The sequence below is a fragment of the Callorhinus ursinus genome, unplaced genomic scaffold (assembly GCF_003265705.2).
Source record: "Callorhinus ursinus isolate GAN/ISIS: 27379988/994484 unplaced genomic scaffold, GSC_fseal_2.0 scaffold8, whole genome shotgun sequence".
In the NCBI taxonomy this organism is placed as follows: Eukaryota; Metazoa; Chordata; class Mammalia; order Carnivora; family Otariidae; genus Callorhinus; species Callorhinus ursinus.
The window spans coordinates 30,886,802-30,909,537 of record NW_027397070.1 but is presented as its reverse complement, the minus strand read 5'-3'; the positions used below and the strand labels follow the sequence as shown (position 1 = coordinate 30,909,537).

Genomic DNA, 22,736 nt, shown 5'->3' with positions numbered 1-22,736 from the left:
CACATTGGAATACTGCTTTTAAGTGAGGAGAAAAGTAGCAGATGCCACCACTGGGTCCTTATGAGCTTATAGATTTTATAATATTGATAGTCTCCGTAACAGAGACCTATTGAGATTTGAGACCCTGACAGAAATCAAGAGGAGCATTAGCCGTGGGACTTTAGAACTTGATGGTTACCTGATGCAGCTGTCTATTACTCCCCTTTTGAAAGACCATTAAGTGTCTGCTACTGGTCGCTGGTTAAGATGGCATCCCCTATAGATGGGCATCAAAAATAGTTCTAAGATTAGAAATTCAAAACTGTCTTGGATAACATTTGAAAGCTATATAGATGTTAGAGGGGAAGCTCAAAAAATATTGCCGATTGGATAGAAATAGTATAGTAAGGAATATACCCAAGGAAGTGAATTGATAGTGGTCCCTCGGATCCATAACTGGTAGCTGCAGCCTGGAGCCCCAACTGTCCTCTCCATATTGTTAGGTACTATTAAGTATTAAAAATTTTTGAGTACATGAGTACATGAATTCAAAAGAACATGACTATGGCCAAGTTTAGTTTACCGAGCACTAATTAACTCCGAAGGGTTATGGAAGGCTGTGACCATCTATTCGGCCATCATAAAGACTCTGATGGGAGACAGGTGTGAGTCTTGTTCAATGAGCTAAGTAGGAAGTATTTTGGTTGACTTTTTCACACCTCTCAACACAACTCTCATATTACTGTGTATTTTTATGTAAATTCTTAGGTAATAGGAAAGACCTTCTAAAGCTCTTGGGCTAGAATTTGTTTTGTCTGGCAAGCATTAAAATACCATAACTCAAGGACAAGGAAAAGCTATGGGCTTTCAGATCTCAGATATGGCTTGCTCATGTTGATGTCTATGTGTTACATATGGATGAGAAAGGTGGTGATGATTGGAACACTAAGAAAGATCTATTAGTGAGGTTAGTTTTAAAGGTGGTAACTGGGGTCCACAAGATGAGTAGACCCTGAGAGACCATGAACTATGAAACATGGGGTTCTACCATGGTGTAGCCCTTTGACATCATCTCAAACTGTTTCTGTCTTCCGGGATTGCTCAGATAGCCAACAACAGGAGGCAAATCCACCTTTGTTCAGAGGACAGAGCCCAAAGGGATGTGGGCCACTATGTACCATTGGATTGACTATATTGAACCTTTACCTACAGCACCAGGTAGTTTTAAATTATACTGCCTCATATTGACACTTTTTTTCTGGTTTAAACTTCATCCACCCTCAGCATAGTCTACAATTAATGGGCTGGAAATGTAGACTTCCATTAACCCCGACCCTCAACTGATATATTAGCAGAAAAGAGAACACATTCTATAGAATGAGGGAGGGCAGGAGTGGCTGAAAAATATAAGACGAAGGAGTCTTTTTGTTTTCATATTCCTCCCAAAGTGTCAGTGTGACTGAAAATGAGAATGGGCAATTAAAACAATTATTATACAAAGTGATGCCAGGGACAGGTTGGGTCACTGGCTTTCTGGACAAGGGGAAACTAAACATGCCACACTACAAAAGCAGGTCACTGGCTGAGCGTGGAATAAAAAATGAGCATGTGGGAAACAATGAATGGATTCATATTGTTCATACCATTTTATATGCTTTTTGGGAGGCAATCCATAACCAAGTCCTATTAATTTGGAAGGGCTGTTTGGCACCCTCACATTATACCACTAAGTACTGCTGTGTCCATTCTGGCTACTCATACTGCTAAGACTACTACTGACAATATTAATAACATTAGTGCTTATTATCCACATGGCACTATTCCAAGCACTTTACATGTCTCTTTATTTTAAATGTGGGATTAATTGACTCTGGCAAGTCACTGATTTCTCAGAGGTGTTGGAGCAAACACCTTTTACACAACTTTTGAAAGGGGAGAGAGAGAGGAAGCAAGGGAGGAATAAGAACATTATTAGTAAAGTGTTAGTCAAAGTGTTTGGGTTACATGGTACAAAAACTTCTACTCACAGAGCTTAGGCCGGATAGAAAATATATAGGCTCACATAACTAGAAAGGGAAATGGTATTGCTTGAAACAACTCAAACAAGAAAAATAAATATCATCGAGACTCTTTCCTCACATTCTGTCCTTGCTTCTCACTGAGTGACAGCTTCATTTCCCCCTACCAGAAATCAGTTTTCTCCTCGGGGCTAGAGCCATGGCCTCTGTTGCTTCCTTGGCTCACATCTTCCCAACATTGCCATTCAAGAAGAAAAGGGTTTCCGGGTGCCTAGATGGCTCAGTCGGTTAGCAGCTGCCTTCAGCTCAGGTCATGATCCCAGGATGCTGGGATTGAGCCTCACGTCGGGCTCCTTGCTCAGCGGGGAGTCTGCTTCTCCCCTGCCTGCCATTCCCCCTGCTTGTGCTCTCTCTCTCTGTCAAATAAATAAATAAAATCTTAAAAAAAAAGAAGAAGAAGAAGAAAATGGTTTCCTGACTTTAGGTCATTTCAAGAATCCCAGAGAAGGTCTCTGACTGGCCCAGCTTGCCTCATGTGCCCACAACTTGATCCAAACCCCATGAGCAAGAGAATGGAGTACAGAGATTGGCAGTTGCCATCAGAACCACCTACTCTCTACATATGGGGGCCAGATACCTCCCTTATTTCAACGAAAGCAGGAGAAACTGCAGGATGCCCAGTGAGGCCAGAGGAGGAGAAAGGGCCTACAAGTGTGAGAGGAGCGGGGGGCTGCTCTGCACAACTCCGAGGGCACATTTCATGGTATTCCGTGTCAGTGGCGTGCGAAGGAGCAGCTTTGGCAAAAATCAGAGGGCGGAGACAATGAACACAGCAATAACCAGAAAACTGTAACTGGTCCCTAAGCGAGACCACGGAGTGGTGGATTCTAAAAAGGCATGGAGGGACCCTCGGGGGTGGGGAGTGAGCATTTGGAGACCTAGTGGTCTTGCTGTGAAGACAGATGGGGTCGACGTCTATTACGAGTGGTAACCACATCCTTATCTGCTGTCCTCCACTGGCTGGTATGGCCAGGGGAACTGAAGTTTACACCTCTCTTCTTAGTCCTTGGGAATAGAAATCCTAATGACCTAGCTTGAAATTGATGCTGCTGACAGAGGAAAAAAAGAGGACTTAAGAGTCCAGTATGTGAGGTTGACACTATTCCCAACTTCATCTAAGAACAGAGGAAGCATAACCTCACATGGCCTTTCACACCTGAAACAAATGGAAAAGCAATAGAGTAGATCATAAACTTCCCAAGGCAGCCAGTATTATTATATTTTAAAATAATAATAAATATATTATTAAATATTTATAATATATTTATATATTTATATATGTAATTTATATTTTTATTATATTTATAATATATATTTATAATAGACAATTATATAGTATATTATATATTTGTATAATAAATAATAAATATATTATTAAAATAATAATTCTTATATTTAAAAATAATTATAATAATAAAATTATTATTTTAATGAGCATCTTCTTTGATTTTGTTTTAGCTCTATTATCCGGTGATACACCAAAGCCAGATAGTGCCAATGGGCAGACTCCAGCCCTGTGCCCACCAAGCATTTTGGTGATTAATGTTCTTGGCCCAGAGAAAACAGCATTCTCTCTCCAAATTCAGAATTTATTTATTTTTTTGGCATAAAACTTTGGAAGCTAGGACTAAAATTCTGTGACCATTTTGTCTGTTCTGTTAATCACGGGATTCACAGTTAGTGTAGGATTTATTTTTACCTCAAGAAGAAATAGTAGAGTTCATCTATTCTACTCTTTCTTCTTTCTTTCTTGTGAGTTTACTAATATACTTAATTTATTTTAATTTTTAAAAATTCATTTATCTGAGAGAGAGCGAGCGAGGGGAGGGGCAGAGAGAGAGAGTTTTTTTTTTTAAAGATTTTATTTATTGATTTGAGAGAGAGAATGAGATAGAGAGAGAGAGCATGAGAGGGGGGAGGGTCAGAGGGAGAAGCAGACTCCCTGCTGAGCAGGGAGCCCGATGCGGGACTCGATCCCGGGACTCCAGGATCATGACCTGAGCCGAAGGCAGTCGCTTAACCAACTGAGCCACCCAGGCGCCCAGAGAAAGAGAGTCTTAAGCAGACTCCCTGCTGAGCACAGAGCCTGGCACAGGACTCGATCTCACAACCCTAAGATCACAACCTGAGCAGAAACCAAGAGTTGGACATTTAACTGACTATGCCACCCAGGAACCCCTAATATATTTCATTTTTAATTACATTTTATCTGATTATAAAAGTGACACACGTAAAGATTAAAAAAAGCTGAAAACAGAAAATTTAAAATAAATGCCTCACACTTTTTTATCCAGAGATAAACACTGTGAGCTATTTTTTGTATTCATTATACAAATTTTAACTCCTTCCTTTAGCTCTTTCCCCAAACCTCACCTCTTCTCCAAGGGACTGTGGCCACTAAACTTTTGATTGGACAGAGGCATCTATCCACTAGGGGGGAGTCAGAAAGAACCATCCCAAAGATCTTGGGAACCTGAAGACCTATTAGAATGTACCTCTCTCATTTTCAGTTGGGGAAACTGAGCTCCAGAGTCATTTGCCAAAAGCCAATTGGGGCTCCTCTAATGTGGTAGGTAATTGCTTCAAAATTCACTGTACTCCTTTTCAAGTGTGAAGTCCAGGAAATGGACAGAATGCGTCATGTGATAGGGTGCCAGAAAAGCCACTGATTTTCTCTTTGGAAGTTTATGTCTCATCAATGTGTGAAAACAAAGTGCCAAAAAGGAACATTTCTTAGACCAGAATGGGTAACAATTGTATATCAAGAAAAATAGCAGACTCTGTCTTCTCCTATATAATGAATAAGTGGTAGGTAAATACAGTTTAATAAGTGTCCACTGATATTAGTAATGTCTAGTTGAATTTAAATATGTATACAAATCTTTGAGGGAAGGAAACATTTTTGATTCTAAATGATCTTCAAAGTGTCATATGTACTTAAATGTCCAGTAGAGATGAACTCTCTATGTGGAAGTAAGGGTAGATTTGACTTTTAAATGAAACAGCAAAAATCAATAAACATATAAGGCGTGGAGAAAAAGTCCAAACAAATGCCATGGAAATATTCTATCATCAACTTTTAATTTACAATGTAGGTCATATACTGAGAATTTATGTGAATTCATGTCAGAAGGTATTCTGAACCCATCTTGTACAATCTTTCCCTAATCCTCTGTCCATGTGTGAAGTTGACACATAGGTTGCTGTTTTATCAAAAGCGGTGTTGGCTTTGTGCTGGCCCAGATGACTTTTGCCCACTCCCACTTCCATCAGAGGCAAGGAGGGAAGGGCCAGACAGTTCACTGATGTAATCTGCTGCCCCCAAAGAGCCTCATCTGGCATTTGCCTTCTTCTCAGGATGGGTTATCTCCCTGTCATTCAACAGTGTCGACTGTGGACCAGTAGCATCAGCCCCAGGATCATTGGGTGGGCTTGAGAGAAATGCAGAATCATGTCTCACTCCAGAACTACTGAATCAAAACCTGCATTTTTAACAAGGTCTCTGAGTGACTCATGAGAACATTAAAGTTTGAAGAATCACTGGGCTAATTGACGATTAAGGGTTATAGTGCACCTGTTTGCCCTCCTCTTCATTGCTCAAACACATGTGTATGCAAGCATGCAAACACACACACGACTCAAAATCATAGATTCATGATATTTAATTGCTGGATGCAATGGCAGCCAGTAAAGGTGTTTAATAAGCTCTCCTTGTACAGTTTTAAGAGTTTTCAGGTGTAGTTGGTATGTGGCAGGTGGCTATGGATCTATGTGTTTGCATTAGGTTGGGACTATGGCTCTGCATTACTTTTTCCTGTTTGTTTTGTGGTCATGACTTAATAGTCATTGAACCAAAGGTATAAAGGCAGTTGAAAATACCAGCGCATGATGTTGTTTACATGAGGATGGTTTACTGGCACCACAGTTCAGACATTCTTTAATTCAGGTTGTCTTTGACTAGCACAGACTATTTAATAGGTTTTTCTAGAACCGTATTTCTACTAATATAGTTAAATTGCCTCCTGGTATACAAAGACAAAAGTTCTCACCCAGTTACCCCGCTTGTATTTATCCAATGCTTAAAAAATCGCCTATATAAGCTAGTTATAAAATAGGAAAAATAAAGTGTAAAATATCACCCCAGATTGCCCTCAGTAGTAGGCAATCCATGATAGGTTCTCCCCTGAGGAAAAGTCTGAAAGGATGGCATACACAGGTATGTGAGCAATATGTAGACTCATCTTATTTTTGTGTATTAATAATTGCTCATCACTGACAGTGGATAAGAGATCATCTACCTCATGATGTGTTTGTAATATTGATAAAAGCTCAATAAATCCAATATAAAGTTGTCTAAACTGATAAAAATAATTTAAAATTTAATGTAAACAAAATCATTTAAAAATGTTTCAGACACATGACAAAAATTCTATAAACAATTCTATTCTATTTAGCTTGTTTTAATTTTTGTTCCACGAATAAACTATATCCCCAAATCCATTAAAGTCTCCTTCTGCTTACACTGGGGTTCTCAGTCTTGGCTGCATATTAAAATTACCTGGGAGCTTTACAAAATTTTTTCCTAAGCCCAGGCCAAACCCAGGAGCTTATACCAGGATCTCTCTCGAGAGGTAGGACCTTGACATCAGTATTTTCACCTTCATTTGGATGTAGCAAGAGGTTTGGTTAGTCAGCAGGTGTAATCTATTAACTAAGGGAGACAGATGTTCATTCAAGATAAAAGGACACCAGATGTCCTTCCATTCCAAGAGCCATTACTTTCCATCTGAAACACATTTGCTTCCTCAGTTAGTTCATGTCTCTTTCACCAAAGTCACCAGGAGGATTTAGTGCTCACAAAATAGAGGGGCCCTCTTCTGAAAAGGGCTCTTCTGAAAAGTTAAACCTGAGAGAAATAAATAGTTCCTTGTCCTCTGCAGAGAACTCCCATTTGGCTCATTGAACCACACAAAGGTTTTAAAAAAACCAGGTGATATCTTCAGCAGGTGCTCGGTGCTCTGTAGCCATTAGTCTTCCCAAATGACCAGCCCAATCCAGCCAGTTCTCCCATTTGCCCTTGAGCTCAGAGGCTTCCTTCCTAATCTGTCAGCACAGGAAATTGCTGGCGGGTATCTTCTTTCAGGCGAGAGGCAGGGAAAACAAAGAGGTCGGAATGCTCCAGGGGTTTGGAGAATGTGTTCAGCTGGGACGGGAAAATTCTCCCCAAAGCAAAGCTGTTCCATCTCTGGTGAACCAGGCCACCCATGTTAAGGAGCACAGACAGCATCCAATGTTCAGAATGTTTCCATGCAAAAAATGAGTATGAGCCATGATTTTAGTAAGACTAGTAAAAAAACGTGATGTAGCTTCTAAAACAGAATCATTCTGATTTCTGTTACCAACTTTACTTTTCTCAGTTGCACAGCAGGTCCTTTTTCTTGATATCGCTGTTCGGAACTAACTGCTTAAAACTAGACATTTAAAGTTGGGTGCTTAGAGTCATTAAATCACCATGAGCTGAACTGTAGTGAAGAGTAAAGAAAGGTGAAGATTTGGCTAATCGAGGTCCTCTTTAATTCAGTAGACATCTGTTGGCACGGGAACGTGGACAAGGCATGTCTGGGAAATGAAGTGATTTCTCCTTCAGCCGCGTCCATTCCCTGTCATGCTCACGGGCTAACGTCAAGCTGACGAACAAAGCTCTTCACTTCATGGCTTTTGTTTTCTTGGATTATCTAAAAACTTTGCTTCCCTGAAACCAGTTCTGCAACAGAGGTCCTTCAGAGACTCTAAGGAATATCTGTTCCTTTAAGTAGTCTAACTATTGCTCAAATATCTATGCATGACGTTCTTCTTGACTTTTCCTTAGGGGACAATCCAAAATTTTTCATTTCTCTGCCTTTCTTTGCTGAAAGAGGTGAACTCTGGACTGATCCTTTGTTCTTAGTCTCTATTCTCCAGCTTCAAATATACAGAGACTCCCTGGCATTACAGCTATTTCAAAGAGGAAATATTTTCAAATTTGTAAGATTTCCAAAGGAATATAATTTTCAGATATGTATTTAAAAATGTAATGGCTTAGCTTTCCGAGAGCCTGTCATAACGTTCTTACTACAGTCTTCACACAAAATATATCAGAGCAAAACAAAATATTCCTTGACATCCTTCATTTCAGAAAAGAGCCCTTAATATACAGGGCTTAATATAACTGTTCATAACAGTTTATTCAGTATTGTGGGAGATCCCAAGTGTAAAATACAGTTCCGTAGCCAAAAGGCCGAGAAGCGATAAATACAATTCCTTCACCACCAGGAGTTTCTATTTTTATTCGAGAGACCAAATATGAAGCACTTAAATGATATATATCTACATATTATATAAAGTTGAAATATTTATAAAAGATTAAGTAATATATAAAATATATACTATTAAGTGTATAACATATAATGTTAATATATATATATAGTCAGTTTAAAGGGTTGAGATAGCAACAAAAGTTTTAATAGGCTCTCCAGGAGAGAGAGAGAATGGGAGAGAGGGAAAGAGGGAAAAACCTTACACTGAGTTTGTGGTGAGTGTCCTGATGCATGGAAGAATTCAGAGCAGAGCAGAAGCCTTCTTTAGCTCATCTGCTTTGAAGGGGAAGGAGCTTTATAATAACAATAATGTTAAACATAATAATAGCCAATATTTATTGAGCGTGCCCCACCAATTCTGATATAAAACAGTTGTTTGTATACTGTTCACATTACACACACACCCCACTTTTGAAGCATTTACCATGGTGAGGAATGTGGGGAGGTGGAAGGAAGAGGGAGGGTAGGAGATACTTATGCAAACAGACACATAAACAAAGCTATAATAGGCACTGGGTGTGGCTGTGATTTCCTCTTAACTGGCAACATGTTTGTGGATTTTTAGACCGAAACAGAACCCTGGGGGCACCATCGCTGCCTCGGAACCTGAAATACAGTGGGATGTGGTTTTCATCTCTGTGGTATTAACTTTAGTCAAAAGATGGCAGCAAAGCTCAGCTAGTTCTGCAGAAGTCACTTAACCGCTAGGGGAGAAGGGGAATGCTTCTTAAGGCTCACGGGTGACTGGGGGAAGGATTGTCTTGGCAATTACACACGGACTTCATTTTCTGCTCGTGTATCACAGTATTTATTAAATATTAAAAAATCACAAGTTCAATACAAGCCAAGTGGCAATGTTAAAATTACATTTATTCATTCATTTGTTAATTTACAAATGTAAATATCCATTACTTTCCCAAATGTTTGAGAAGCTGGTGGAAGCTGGCACCGTGCTGGGGGCTGATGATGTCTGTCAGCAAAAACAGACGCAGTCCCAGCTCTCCCTGAACACACACAGTGTGGGCGGAAATGAATTTAGTTATTCCTAGGAATATGATTACCACAGGATGAGAGCGGGGATTTTTGACTGTCTCGTTCCCTGGTGGATCTCAAGTGCCTAGAACAGTGCCTGGCACAAAGTAGGTGGTCAGTAAGGGGTTGTCGACTGAACGGAGTGTAATTACAAGTCTGAGATGCGTTATCCGGAACATAATTCTATGTGAGTGTCTAGCAAAGGAATATTGCTTGGGTTTGAGGAAATGATACTGGAGACAAGGCCAGAAAGATAAGCAGGCGGTAACCAGGCGGTTGCACATTCGCATGTGTATTGGGGGTGAGGCATTCCCAGGCATAGAGAACACTAGGAGCAAGGGCCTTGTGGTAGCGGTGGCTTGGGGAGGGGGGCAGAGGGGAAGGAGGAAGGAGTGGAGTGGGGAGCATGGCTTAATGAAGGGAACTAAAAGACAGCCAAATTGGCTGCAGCATGGAGTGAGGGGTGGTGCAGTGATGCACGGTAGATCAAATGAGTGATGTGAAGAGCCTCTGGTATCAAGACTGAGTATAAGAAGAACAGGAGTAGACTTCAGGGGGACAGGTGGAGGTTATGTATTGCAGGTCCAGATGAGAGATGACAGAAGCTTCGACTGGAGAGGAGCTGATGGAGTGGAAGGAAGCTGTCAAGGCCACCAGGTACTTAGCAGGCAAAACTGGTAGGACTTGGTAGTGCATAGGTTCTAGAGGGTGATGGAGAGAGGGCTTCGAAGGATGACTTCCGGGTTCCTGACTTGTGCAGTGGGAGGTATGGTAGCGAAGTCTTGCAGAGAATCCATCTGGGGGGAGGAGAGAAAATCCTGAGTTCTATCCGGGGTGGGTTGGGAATTTGAGACATCCTAGTAGAAATATTAAATGCATGGTTGGATTTAAGGGTCAGACCTCAGAGAGGTCTGGGGTAGAAATGGATTTGGGAGTTATTGGCCTGTAGATGACATTTGAAGGAGAGAGCATGTTTGAACCCCTTTAGGGAGAGAGAGCAGGAAAAGAAATGGGGCCTAAGACTGGCCTGGAGGAGTTCCCACAGTTAGGGGCCGGGTGGAGAAGAATGGGACTGCACACAAGACAAGAGGAATGGCCAGAGGAAACAGGAAGAAAACCAGAGAAGAGTGTCGTGAGCACGATGGACAGAGCTCTCCGGGAGCAGGCAGATCCTCCCCGTGTCCTGAGAAAGACAGGTCCGCATGCCCATCCTCCACCACAGTCCTCCCCTTCAGTATGCTCATTCATTCATTCATTCATTCGTCCATTACCCCTACGAGGCCCGACACAGATGCCCTTGGCTCCTGGTAGATCCAGACCCTAGGATGTAGTCACTGCAGAGCCACCGAAACCACCTCAGGTCAAACAGGAGTAAGGAATAATGGCATGAGAGAAACTACAGTTAATTAGTGAAAGAAATTTATTTAGAGACACAATGGGAAAGACGACTGGAATAAGTAAGGGTCAGGAAACCTGAGATCCCGTCTGAGTCACCCCACTGGCTGCTGTACCAGTTCTGGGGTCTGTCTCACCGGGCTTGATTTCAGGGTTAGTATCCTTACATTGCAGGGGAGAGAACAGAGGGCGAGTCGGTAGGTGGGGAAAGAAGAGGGACAGGGAAAGTAATACTCACTCTACCTACCTTGTGGGATTTGTATGCAGATCTTATGAAATCCAGTGTCTAAATGTGCTCTGGAAAATAGAGATCATCAGATATGTTTCTATGTGGCATTAGGATTTTTCATTAGTCTTATAAAATAGAACAATATAATTTCTAAATCTGGAATGTTTCCAGGCATTTATTCCTAAAAAGCTGTATGGATGGATGCATTTCATTCTTTTCTAGCCTGCTACCAGCACCGTATTCTCTTCTAACTAAAAATAAATTAAAACGAAACAAAGAAAACATCCCTAAAATCTATTATTGATGCAAGGAAAAAGATAAATATAGAATTTTAACAAGACAGATTTGGGACTGCCCAAACTAGTGGATTTCAGGCCAACAGTGAAAACAAAAGGCTTACCACTAAATCCCCAAATCTGCTTTAAAAGCTGAGGAGAAGGGAGAGGGCTCATCCAACCATTACCTGGAAAACCCCGACTCTGTGAGGTGGCTATTTGGTGACCTCTCTTCAGGAGGGCCATCTGGTGCCTGGCATTTTAATCAGCCTCCTTCTGAGGGGTGGTTGCCGTGCCAGTGTTGGTGGGGCAAAGCCTTTTCTTCTTTCAAGCAAATTATCTCTAGAGCAACACCGCATCAGCCAAAATAGTCAGTGGCCTGGCACAAGCACCTGGCTCCAGCATCTTCTTTCATAAACCCTTGTGGTTGAGCTGCTCTGATAGGATTCAAGCTTTCCTTTCCTAAATATAATGTTGACGTGAGAGGGTGGACTCTTACTCATTTTCTTCAATTCTGCTTTAAAAGTCCTTGAGTCCAGAGGCTGATGTACCAGAGACGAAGCTTCAGCTTCAGGGTTTTTCGATGGAAGAGCCCCTTCTCAGGCCCTGTACTTTGTCTTCCCTTAGTAATTTGGTATTATTTTTTCTTGAAGAGCCAGCTCCCCCAAAACCCACTCTACCCTTGCTCTGAACTGGCAAGAACAGGCTAGACTTGCAAATTACCAAGACAGTAATGGGGAGGTTGATGACTTCAATCCACTTTCATGGCCCATTTCACTACAGACTTTTAAGGTATATTTATATAACCTGGATTCTTGAATTCTCTAGGATTCTGGCTTCATTCTCTCTCTCTCTCTTTTTTAAAGATTTTATTTATTTATTTGAGAGAGAGAGAATGAGAGATAGAGAGCACGAGAGGGAAGAGGGTCAGAGGGAGAAGCAGACTCTCTGCTGAGCAAGGAGCCCGATGTGGGACTCGATCCCGGGACTCCAGGATCATGACCTGAGCCGAAGGCAGTTGCTTAACCAACTGAGCCACCCAGGCGCCCCTGGCTTCATTCTCTCTTAAGTAAGAAAAATGAATTGAGCTTCCCCTTTCGAATTCAAATAAATGTAGGGAATCCAGTGTGCGTCCCCCATTTCTAAAGTTTCTTGGAAGCTGGGTAGAGAGGAGAGGGGTGACTTTTCCCTGTTAACTCTCAGGCTGAGTTCTTCCTCCTGGCCATCTCAGTTTCTCACTACTTCTCATGTGTGAGCTCAGCCCCACTTCCTTCAGTGCCCAAAGCATGCCTTACACAAGACCATTGCTGAAGGTAACATTTCTACTGAAAGGCTGAGGGGACTGAGGGCAATTCTTAGAATAGCAGGAAAAAATCGTAAGTCAAATACTGGGCACGATTTTTCTTCAAGACTATTCTCTTTATGGAAGGTTCTGCCTTTGCAGTATTAGGATCTGTTCTCTTGTAGAATCTGACCCCTCTTCCCCAAACTTTCCCTAAGTCCCTCAGAGGCCACACACTTCCTCCCTCTAGAGCAGCTACAAGAAAACTCTTGTACTTGATGACACAGACCAGTTTATTTCCCTCAGGTTCAGGCCCAGGGAGCTTTGCCTTTCACAACCAGAAAGCCATGCCGTGATGCATCTCATCATGACCCTCCAAGACAGAAGGAGTATTGATCGTTCCCTGCCCCGCTTTAAATATAAAAAGTTCATTTCCATTATATTTGAAGCTGAATTTTTATTAACGGGGCTCCAGTTTTTGAGAGCATATAGCATAGCTCATACCTTTTTGGGTTTGCATTTGTAACTCTTAGCAAACTGGCCCTTCACATTCTGGATAAAGTAGTAATTAGTAGAGTAATTCTGGACAGGAGGGTCTTTTCACTTTGTTTTCCCTCCCTGTGCATCCCCCTTCTTCTGCCCACACAACCATAGTTTCCTCTGATAGTAAATTTAGACTGTCTCAGTTCCGTGCTTGGGCAAGTTGTTGGCAATTTTAAACCCACCTGGACTTTGGGCATCTTGAAAAGCCACATTGGTGTTTCATGGAAACTCACGTTTTGATCTCTGATATTTACTGAAAACTGTGGCCTCTAACCTGCATTATCAGTTAACCTTTGGTTACTTGCCTTCTTTCTCTTTGAGAAGCAGATCATTGTCAACGTATAATTTTCACAAGGTCAAAAACATGACCATTATACGAAATAAAATGAGCACACACTAAAGATTTTCTTATGTCATTAATGAAGGGCAAAAATTGGTTCAAAGGAACATAGGAGAATTAGATTTGTATTTGTAGTCACTGAAAGACGCTACACCAGAATACATGACTGAATTACACACAAAATTGGTTTGTGTTATACAGGGCAATAAAACTGAGACCTTTGGGTTGCTATCTCTATTTACCAAGCAGAGATAATTTCTTTGTGGGCAAAATCCACTTGTATGCTATCGCACAAGAATCATTTGCATTGCTTTTCGTTTACCACAAGTTAACATACACAAAATAATAGTAAATAACAGGTCCAACAAAGGTGCACAGCCCACCTCTAGAGAATTAGGTGATCCTTGGGTGGGCCCATTGGACGTGTTCCAATGTGACATAGAAAGCGTAGGCAGTCAGCCTTGTTCCTATTTCCACGTTTTGCATCTGTTTTGTCCTTAACATTAGAAAACAACTGTATTTCCCTCTTGCCTTCTCTAGGTATATCAATCATTTAAAAATTCTTTGCTCAACAACAGTTTCGATGATAAAGCCAATTATTTCAGAGAACAATATACCGCACACGGTTCTGAGTTGTAAGCCCTCCCTAAATCGCCCCCCCCCCAATGCTCTCCTATTTAAAATACCCTTTGAATGGCTCAGGTGCATTTACCTTATCCCCTAGAACAAGATATTCATATACACGCAGAAGACTGAAGAGCACTGGCCACGGGTTCTGCCACAGGACACCTAGCATGCCTAGACACTGTGCTGAAGGGATCATAATGAAGTTTTCATTCAAGATACAAAAACACAGTAGTTTACTTGCTCTCCATTAACCTTGAGGTATTAAACTCAAGTTAGAAAATCTTAAGAATTGAAACAAGAGATTCTTCTAGGTTATGGGCGTGATTTTAAATACATCACAGGGAGAAAAGTATAAAATGTTATCTATCTTCTGAATGCTTATCCTTGCAGTCAGTGGCTCACCAGAGAGCAAATGCACAGTCCTGGAACGGGGATGACTTCTGCAGTTGCACGTGTGAGCATGTGAGTTGTGCTTGGCGTAGTGACCGCCTGATTCTTCCCAGCCCACCTCTATGGAAGGGGTGCTTCTAGATGTTAGTCTATATGTTAGCGCTGCAGGAAGGAACCTATTCTGAGCTAAAGTAACACTGGCAAGAGTTAGCTAGGCTTTGGAAACATTTATGTAACAAATAGCTTAAATGTCCATCTGCCGCCTCCCAGCCTCCATGCAGGAGTTCCAAATTCCAGCTCTAATCCCACAGAATTCCCACCGCTCTCCTTTGGCTGAGCTATTGCGAAAATTCTTTCTGCAGCTGTTGGGGAGGCCGGCTGCAATCAGGCCAGAGTAGCAGTGACCACATTGAGCTACTGCACATCCAAAACTTAGTATCTACAGTCGCTGAGGGTCAGTAGAATGAGAACACTTTGGAATCTACTGATAATCCCTAAACTTAAATGTTGATTAGGCTGTAATAAGCCCCATGTTGCCAGAGGACCATGCATTAGGCCAATAATCGGCAGTATTTATCAAGTTAAATTTATCCTCCCTTTAGTTCCCTTGCTTATTCTTATTGAAAAACAAGATGGAAAAATCGGCCAAAGGGTGACAGAGAAATAAGTTATCTCTGAGTTTTACAAAATCACATATGTCTATTTATGTAATTTGGACTACACTGATATTATACAGGAAACGCTTTTTTTTTACATTTTTAAAAATTGGGGCAAAATATACATTACATAAAAGTTACCATCTTAACCATTTTTAGGCGTAGAATTCGGTGGCCTTAAGTACATTTACCATGATGTGTGACGATCATCATTGTCCATTTCTAGAACTTTTTCATCATCCTGAACAGAAACTGTACCCATTAAACAGTAACTCCTCATTCCTCCCTCCTCCAGCCCCCGGCAACCACCGCCCTCCTTTCTGTCTCCATGAATGTACTATTCTAGGTCCCCCATATAAATGGAATAACACAATAGTTGTCCTTTTGTATCTGGCATGTTTTCAAGGTTCAACACTGCTTTGTTTTTAAACAAAGTTACTTTCGATCCTGCATTTGTCCATCATAGAGAGAATAACTTAGTAGTATCTTGTAATATGATTTAATATGTCTCAAACTCAAAATCCCCAGTTTTGCCTTACAAAACAGCTGATCCAAAAATGGATCAGTTGGGCTCTGATTACTTTTTATTTTCTTTTTTAAGCTAGGTATTGGCTCTGTAAAATATCAACAGGGAAAAAAGAACAGGAAAAAATCTTCCCTAAGTGATTAATCTTGGCTGCAAGTTTGACTTAAAATTCAGTAATGAAATGAAATCTGCTCCTTGTACCTAGACTGAAAAAAATCAACCACAGTATGTTCTGTTCATTGCTCTTTCTTGGGAGCCGCAGAGAGATGAGACCATGATGGATGCCACTTGTTAGTTGATAATGGCATGCAGTCGGTACCTAGCAGACCCGGCAGAAATACTTGTAAGCGCAAGAAAAATATGCGCAGATAGTCTTCTTCATTTTTCAAACTAAAAAAAGCCAATTGCCTCTCCACTCTGTGCCCAGAATGCTGCCTCTTCTGGATAGAGGTTCAAGCATGGATTTCCATGCCCAGTGAACCGGGGTGTGTATTAACCAGCCAATCAGAGCTTCTTTCATCCCAGCTCCCTCCCTGCTCATCACACAGGGCCTTCAATACTGGATCAGGATGGGGGGAAGGAATGAACCAAGAGAAGAACGTAATGGGAAAATAAGATCAACTGTGATCATGGAGTAACCACCAACCTAGGTCCTCCCAGCTGTACTCCCAATTATAATCAGTAGCTCCCAGGTGTGCAGCAAAACAACTGTCCCGAAAAGTAAATTCTTCTTTATGATAAGCTGCTCCCGAGCAGTTCCACTTGGATCCAAACTTGTGCCATCAAATGAAAGCCTCAAATTATGTGAAGCTTAAAACATAAACACACGCGAATACACATGCAAGACCAAAATGAGATACAGTGAAGAGAATAAATTAGCACCAGCTGCAGCCCAATTAAGCAAAGGCTTCCACAAGGGAAAGCTTACTTATAATTTACCTAAACAAACCCTCTCCCTTTCTGTTGCAATTTGCTGCTTATTAATTTTTCTTATTAAAATGACTACAAAGAGCAACCAAGAGCATCGTTATCACATCAGGAAAAAAAAAAGCATCTCTTCTAACCAAGAGTTGGTATTTTTAGCTAAATATGTGTGTTTGTAACATTTAAAAAATATTTAAGACTTAAAAAACTCAAAGTTGCACATGCACATAGTTAAGAAAGCCAAAGTTTATGATAAAAACAGTAATTTCCAGCTCCATCCCATCTTGTCTCCTCAGAGACTGCAGCTTTCAAATCTTTCTTCTGTTTCTTCTGGTATTTGTCTCTGTATTTGTAGATAATATGCTTCCATTGTGATTTCTGGATTTCTGATTTTTTTTTTTTACCTGTTGACTTCCTATATGATGCAGATTTTGCTGCCTTTTGTTATGAGTCCTGCCACTTCTAACCTCCCTTCCATCCCCCAAACTTCCAATATAATTATATTGAGGGGAGAGAGGGAAGAAGAGGGTAAAGACAGTCTGAGGTCTTGTTCTATGGCATCTTGTGAAATGCATCCGGACAGGCAAAGAAGAAAATAAAATAACAGCAATCTCTTGCCCAGTGCTTGCTTTGCACTGACAAGATTCCAGGCACCTTACGTATATTAATTCACTGAACCCTCACAGCAATCCTACAAAGAAGGTATCGGGATTACCCCCATTTTAAAGATGAGAAAACTAAGGCACAGACAGTGTAAGTAACCAGGAGAAGCTACAAGTCATCCGTAGTCTCTAAACTAGATCCAAGATCACAGATGTGACAGCTCTTTGAAAAATTGGAAGCAGAGGAGATCATGGTAAAGCTGATGATGCCTGGCTGCTATTGGACACACACGTACCGCCCAGAACCAGAGCGAGAAGGGCACGCAAAAGCTAACCCAGGCTTTGTGGAGGAATGATGTGTATGCAGTTCGGAGGGGTTCCTCTTCAAGTAAAAGAGTGTGAATATTGGTACGAAAATGAGTATTTAGCACAAAAAAAGAAAACGAATTAAAAATCTAAGATAGTGATGAATACCACAAACATTACGACATGCAGAAAAACCACATCGTATATTCATTAACAGCCTGATGTGCCTCTCTAGTCCTTTCCCCCCCTATTTTTTAGCTGCATGCTCTTTGATTGCCTTTTCATAGATCAACAATGTTGTAATATCATTTGCTAAAGAGAGCCCAGAGCGAATTCATTCTTTCCTCTACCATGACTGATTAAAAATGTGCTTTTAATATTAATGGTGTAGCACTTTATTTTGGTTTTACAACTTGTTGGAAATATGTGAATCTTAGGATGTTGTCCAACTTGAGGAAATCTCTAGTATATAGATTTTTCACCATGGGCTGATAATTTCAGGGCATTTCCAGGGTCATTGCGTTGTGACGGTCTTACCTACTCTTTGAGTTGATGACATTCATAAACCAATGACTAGAAAGGGACCCAGAGTGCAGAGGCCTCCGGCTTCCTGCCTCTGAGGGTGTAGACCCCAAAGCCATAAGCTCCTGCCCCCTACCGCCCAGGTGCTTTGGCCATCACCTCCCAGCTTCGATGTTGCCCCTCAGGTCCAGGCGACAAAGTCTGTTGCTTTTCTAGGAGGTAGGAGGACTGGACTGACTGCCCCCAAGAGCCGCTCAGATTTCATCTCCTAGGCTGAAGACAGACGGGCATTGATGCAATGGCCCCGTGATCCAGGCCAACGATGGCAGCCCGGGCAGCAGCCTTAGACGGGCGGAAGCCTCAGGCAGCCCAGCAGGTAAAGCCATGACCTATCCCAGGAAGGAAGCCAGGGCTTGGTGGGCAAAGACTGAGCCCAATACACTAATGGGAAGACTAGCTAGACTCTGCCTGAGTGGAAAGGTAAGTATGCATTTCATCCTTCAAATCAAACACCTGAGACATCCCACCAAAATAAAGTCATAAATCTTCATTTGAACAACCTTCATTATAAAGCCATGGGAAGAGGGCGCCTGGGTGGCTCAGTTGGTTAAGCCACTGCCTTCGGCTCAGGTCATGATCCTGGAGCCCCGGGATCGGGTCCCGCATCGGGCTCTCTGCTCAGCGGGGAGTCTGCTTCTCCCTCTGACCCTCTCCCCTCTCATGCTCTCTCTCTATCTCATTCTCTCTCTCAAATAAATAAATAAAATCTTTAAAAAAAAAAAAAGCCATGGGAAGAGCATAAGTCAGGTAAGCTGACTGGACTAGCAGACAGAAGACGGGGGTTTTGCTGCCTATTCTCGGCAGCACTGAACGACATTTTCACACCTACCGCCCCACCCGCCTATAGTTCCTCACTCTAAATGGGAAACTGGAATAGATCACCAGCTTGGCCCCTTTCAGGACTCCCACACAAGAGTGGGAATTGGAATCCCTACCCCCTCATGTCCCAAACCAAACTAAAGAGACAATTAGCTGTGTGGGAACCCAGTTCTGGCCACATTTACTATGTTCACCTCAGAGCGGTGGGGGTCATGCGCTGGCCTGGGAATGTAAATGCAAATCCAAAAGAGGGCACCATAAACCATTCTATAAGAATAGAATCGTTTCCACCGTCATCCCGGAGTTTTAGAAGTTGTACGAATTCGTGAAAACTTGGTGCCCAAAGAGTTAAATAGAAAAGGGGGTATATGAATGAGTCTACAGGCACCGTCTTCTAGCTGAAGGCTTGCAGGATGCATCTCCAACAATGGAGGTAAAAAGGAATATCATTTCCCGAATAGAGCATCTAAATGCTTTTCACCCCCTCCTCCTTTTCTCCTTCTCCCCCACCCTCCTCCTCCTTCTCATTCATGCGTAATAAAGAGAGGCTTGTCACTTTCTAATTTGTGTTCATGTAAGCATCTTAAAACAATTTGTGGGGTTTTCTAGTTAAAAGCTTAGGAAATAAACTAGTGGGCTACTCCTTCTCCTATCCATGGAAAAAACCATGTTTTAATCATGTGCAGTGGCATTGCATCCCACAAAGCAGTAAAAAACAAACAAAAAACTTTCCCCAAATATAGTTCCTGGTGTGCAGATCTGTTTAGAACATCCTGCTTTTCAAGAAAAACATTGTAAGATCTCTGGTGTTGATTGTTTTTAAGAATGAGTGTCAGCACTTTTTTTCTGATCAATATATTTTTTTTCTTATTTTAAGAATCATTGTTATCTCTGATAATATAAAAGTGACACATGGCTGTAATAAAAGTTAAAAAGTGCACACCATAAAACAGTAAAAGTCCCTGTAACCTCAGAGATAAACACTGCTTGGTTTATATTCATCCAGATATTTTTTCAGTGCATGCTATTATAGATCTTTATAGTACATATAAATTGAAATGAGAACACACATAATGCTTTTTTTACTTTGTCTTTTTTCTTTTGAAACTTGGCTCTCAGTAGTGGACGTCTTTCTATCTATGTCAATACATGGAGAGCTGCTTCTCTCTTTTCCATACCACCACCGTGTCCCCTCGTATGGAATTATGATTGTTTAATCTGCTATTGGTATACATTTGGGTTGTTTCCACTGCTCCTGATTAGGAACAGTAATGAATAAAATTCTTGTATAATAATCTGTGTGCACACCTGTAAGTGTTTCTGCAAGAGAAACTCCTAGAAAGGTAATTGCAGGGTCAGGGATTATGCATATCTTAATTTGAACACATATTGCCAGACTGTCTTCTGAAAGGATTGAGTCAGTTTGTACCCACCACCACGATTGAATAAATTAGCTTGCCTTTTCCTCTCACACTTCTGCTAACACTTGTACTCCCAAGCTTTTTTAGCAGGCTCCACACCCAGTATGGGGTCGGCTGTGGGGTTCCATCTCACGACCTTGAGATCACCACCTGAGCTGAAATCAGAAGTCCAATTTAACTGACTGGGCCACCCAGGCGCCCCTAAACTTTTAAAGCCTTACCAATCTGATAAACAACACAAAAGAGATGTCTTGTTTAAATTTCTCACATTTGGATTTATTGTAATATAAAATATAAAGATATGTATGGAATCACTAATGAATAACCACTAAATAGTAAATAAGTAAATAAAGCAGTAGTGAAAAAATTTAGTTCAATACTTTCTTTTTCTTAAAGATTTATTTATTTGAGAGAGCGAGAGCGAGCGAGCATGAGTGGGGGAGGGGCAGAGGGAGAGAACTTTAAGCAGACTCCCCACTGGGCACAAAGCCCTGTGCATGGGGCTGGATTTCACGACCCTGAGATCGTGACCTGAGCCAAAACCAAGAGTCCGAAGCTTAACTGACTGAGCCACCCAGGCACCCCAGTTCTGTACTTGCTTAAGCTTTCTCTCTGTTTCTGCACCAAAATTAATCATCAAATAAAAGTGCAGATGACTAAGGGGGGAGTTACATATTGGGAGTAGCCAGGGTCCACTTCATTCTCCCAGGCTTAGGGAGTTCCAGAGTGGATGATGTGCTCCAGGGCCTGCCTCCTTCCCGACCCGTGCTAATCCCCGTGAGCCCACACATCAGGACTAAAATGAGAACTACACACAGAGAGCCAAGCCGGGCAAAGACGCTAAAAGAACATCACAACAAGAGCATGAAGGGGAAGTGTCTCTGTGATTCCTTCCTTCAAATTAAAAGAGAGCCCTAAATTCCACATCTGCCTCTTTCCCTCAGTGAACAAAGGTGGTCTTTAAATACGATTGGCTAGGAGGACAAATGGTTTCTCCACTATACAACTAATAGGATGGCAACAGTCATTGTCTTGGAAACAGGGTTCCCTTTGAAAGGGGCCTCCTTACAGAGAACCTCTCTCAAAATCAATAAAAATAGGTCAACACCCCGACATCTAATAGTAAAGCCTATGAGTCTCAGAGAAAAGGAGAAAATACTGAAAGCAGCTCGGGAGAAGAGAGATGTAACCTACAATGGTAGAAACATTAGATTGGCAACAGACCTAGCCACAGAGACCTGGCAGGCCAGAAAGGACTGGCATGATACCTTCAGAGCACTAAACGAGAAAAATGTGCAGCCAAGAATACTATATCCAGCTAGGCTGTCATTGAAAATTGAAGGAGAGATAAAAAGCTTCCAGGACAAACAAAAACTAAAGGAATTTGCAAACACAAAACTAGCCCTCCAAGAAATATTGAAAGGGGTCCCCTAAGCAAAGAGAGAGCCTAAAAGCACAGATCAGAAAGGAACACAGACAATATACAGTAACAGTCACCTTACAGGCAATACAATGGCACTAAATTCATATCTTTCAAAAGTTACCCTGAATGTAAATGGGCTAAATGCCCCAATCAAAAGACACAGGCTATCAGATTGGATTAAAAAACAAGACCCATCGATATGCTGTCTGCAAGAGACTCATTTTAGACCCAAAGACACCCCCACATTGAAAGTGAGGGGGGGAAAACCATTTACCATGCTAATGGACACCAAAAGAAAGCTGGGGTGGCAATCCTTCTATCAGACAAATTAGATTTTAAAACAAAGACTGTAATAAGAGATGAAGAAGGACACTATATCCTACTGAAAGGGTCTATCCAACAAGAAGATCTAACAATTGTAAATATCTATGCCCCTAACATGGGAGCAGCCAATTTTATAAGGCAATTAATAACAAAAGCAAAGAAACACATTGACAACAATACAATAATAGTGGGGGACTTTAACACCCCCTGACTGAAATGGACAGATCATCTAAGCAAAAGATCAACAAGGAAATAAAGACTTTAAATGACACACTGGACCAAATGGACTTCACAGACATATTCAGAACATTCCATCCCAAAGCAACGGAATACACATTCTTCTCTAGTGCCCATGGAACATTCTCCAGAATAGATCACATCCTAGGTCACAAATCAGGTCTCAACCACTACCAAAAGATTGGGATCATTCCCTGCATATTTTCAGACCACAGTGCTTTGAAACTAGAACTCAATCACAAGAGGAAAGTCGGAAAGAACTCATATACATGGAGGCTAAAGAGCATCCTACTAAAGAATGAATGGGTCAACCAGGAAATTAAAGAAGAATTAAAAAAATTCATGGAAACCAATGAAAATGAAAACACAACTGTTCAAAATCTTTGGGAT

At 41.5% G+C, this 22,736-nt stretch overlaps 1 long non-coding RNA gene across 1 annotated transcript in view; it reads right to left on the bottom strand.

The window, feature by feature from the left end:
* Positions 1–9,573: 9,573 nt before the first annotated feature.
* The window catches only part of LOC112821896 (uncharacterized), a 23,411-nt gene continuing 10,248 nt past the window's right edge, over positions 9,574–22,736 (bottom strand). The window contains exons 2-3 of the long non-coding RNA XR_012378868.1: positions 11,088–11,137; positions 9,574–10,242 (exon numbers count right to left, since the gene is read on the bottom strand). This is a non-coding gene — a long non-coding RNA (uncharacterized lncRNA). The remainder of the gene's footprint in view (positions 10,243–11,087; positions 11,138–22,736) is intronic.